At 43.6% G+C, this 2,490-nt stretch overlaps 1 protein-coding gene across 9 annotated transcripts in view; it reads right to left on the bottom strand.

Annotated features, from left to right (window-relative positions):
* Positions 1-2,490, bottom strand: part of Pak3 (p21 (RAC1) activated kinase 3) — a 263,551-nt gene that overhangs the window by 113,240 nt on the left and 147,821 nt on the right. The window contains exon 1 of one of the 9 annotated variants that reach the window (XM_029534087.1): positions 1,427-1,446. The exons of the other annotated variants lie outside the window; for them this stretch is intronic. The gene's annotated coding sequence lies outside the window, so the exon portion shown is untranslated. Of the gene's footprint in view, positions 1-1,426; positions 1,447-2,490 lie in introns of those variants that run through there. 9 annotated transcript variants of the gene reach the window in all.

Here is a 2,490-nt window from a genome sequence, read left to right as displayed (position 1 = left end):
TGAATTGTAAATAAAGAAAATAGTAATAAAAAGATATATGCCATATATATATATATATATATATATATATATATATATATATATATATATATATATATATGAAAACTCCTTCCCAAAGTGCATAGCTCCCTGTTGGCAACAGTAGATAGTAAATAAAACTTCTTATTGTAGCTGTCATAGAAATCCCAGAAGCAATGCTCAGGCACACTTATTATTATTTCCAGTTCTAGTTACCTTCTGTCACTCAAAGTCTATAGAGGATCCTGGATCTCTATAGGTTTCTAGAAAGTCAAGTTTCTAGAAAGTTGAATGTATCCGTATTGGCAAGTTTGTAATTTCATATCTCCAATTCCATGGCTGAAACTCTGGTGCGTCCCTTTCACGAGAGCGCATCACACAAACTCCTGCTGCTGAGATACAGTTTACCATCTTCTAGGCCCAGGGTGTGCTCAGAGTCAAAGAGTAATGGCTTAAGTAGTCTTGGCTTGTTTGTCTACTTGCAATTCTTTGGGGGTAGGAATGTTGACTTGGGCAACAGGATAGATGTCTAAGCAGCTGACGAAGACACACAGAGAGACTCAGGACCATCAAATGCTAACTAGCCATCTAAGCTGCAGGGTATAGTATAGAAGAGCAGGTGGAGAAGGCAACAGAGGAAGCTACTGTGATGGCCTGTGGGGCAGACAGAGAGAAGGGCAGATGACAGGCATGCACAGAGGAAAAGAGACAGGCCCCATGTGTAAAGCTGCTTATACGGGACAGTAGAGACCTGTAAGACTAAAGACCTGCCCTTGGTAATCTAGTCTCTCTGCTCAGAGAAATGCTTCAGGAACTCCTCAAGGAATGGTGTATGATGAGAGGGAAGCAATGCATGCTATAGACGATACATGCTAGAGAGCTAGGGGAGAGCGTCTGCCTTTGCTGCCTGGTTAGGTGGGAAGGGAGAGGGAGGGTTCCGCCAAATTTTAGTCCCAGAAGCAAGGAAGAGTGGGCTAGGTACATCTGACTAGGAAGGCCAAATTAAGATTATGGGGCAGTGGAAACCGCAAGATCTGATCGGAGGATGGGGCAGGAACTGATTGGAGGATTTCTGACATGTGGCTGAAATGCCACTCAGATATCAAAAAAGGAGAAAAAGAAATGATAGTTTGATGGGGAGCATTTTCAGGTGCTTGATATTTGCAAAGGACTTGCCAAGGACTGTTATGTTGTTTCTCCTCCTCACCTCAAAATGTAGGTTAAGGCTGCCATTCAGATATTAGGGCTGGAGGAACTAAGAGACAAAGGATCGCTATAATAGACTGAACACCCCAGAAAGAAGGGTTATACTGTGAGGCCTAATGTGGGATCCAAGTTCAGATAAGTAGGCAAGCTTTATCTGGACTTCAAATACCCCGATCTCCATGCCCTGAAATCCACTGCTCACCTCGCATAGCCACCACTGCAGGATCTCAGCAGAGCTGAATGCTGCCCGTGAGACAGGACTGGGCTGCCTTGAGTTCTGACTGACTCAGTGCTGTGTACATCAGCTACCACATGATGCCAGGACTCAGCTGCTCTTTCTTGGAGGAGCCTGGTGAGAAAAGCATTGTGGGAAATACCAAACCCTTTCTACAGCTGCCACTACTCCCTCATCCTATCCCTATATGCATTAGGCTTGTGCATGCCCGTGCATGAGCACGTGCACGTGCGCGCGCGCGCACACACACACACACACACACACACACAGAGAGAGAGAGAGAGAGAGAGAGAGAGAGAGAGAGAGAGAGAAAGTGGGGTATTTCAGATAATCATTTAAGAAGACTAGTGAATCAGAAAGGTAAGAAATGTAAAAACATATTGTCCTGTAAGATTTTGGAAAGAGTACTGAGCTGGGAATTAGGAGATGAGAGTACATAGAGGTTAATAGCCTTACTATTCTGGGTTTATTTCTTATCAACTATAGAAGATCTGCTTCTCTCGTCATTTTGGACACATATTAGGATGGCTAAGTCAAATAAGATGCATGTGAAAAATATACACAACTTTCAGAATTAAGGGTAAATTTGCACTTACCAGAGACTGCAGTCCAGTGCATAAGCTGTCAATAGAGTAAAGCTTACTTAGACTGTCTCAGCTGTCTAGCAACCTACCACTGCTATACAGTTCTTTCAACTCTCAATTCTGAGTCTCCACCTCCATTTCAACTCCTTCAGCTACCAACGTCTCTCTTTTGGTAGGTATCCAGAGAAAGAGTCTCTCTGGCAAGAACGCCCCGAGTTTCCTACTGCCTCACAGCTGGGAAGGTTCTAAACCTCTGACTGTATTTGCAACTTCTGGCCTATCTTCAAAGAAATGTTTTCCACAGCTTGTAACAAATTTTGCCAAATACACACGATTTGTGGTTATCTCGGGGATGATTTACCTTGTTTGCCTCACAGAGGTTTCTGTGTCTAATTGGGATGGAAATGCTCTCTCTCTCTCTCTCTCTCTCTCTCTCTCTCTCTCTCT

This window comes from Mus pahari, chromosome X (assembly GCF_900095145.1).
Source record: "Mus pahari chromosome X, PAHARI_EIJ_v1.1, whole genome shotgun sequence".
Taxonomy (NCBI): Eukaryota; Metazoa; Chordata; class Mammalia; order Rodentia; family Muridae; genus Mus; species Mus pahari.
The sequence above is the reverse complement of the archived record's forward strand: the minus strand, read 5'-3'. Positions and strand labels throughout refer to the sequence as shown.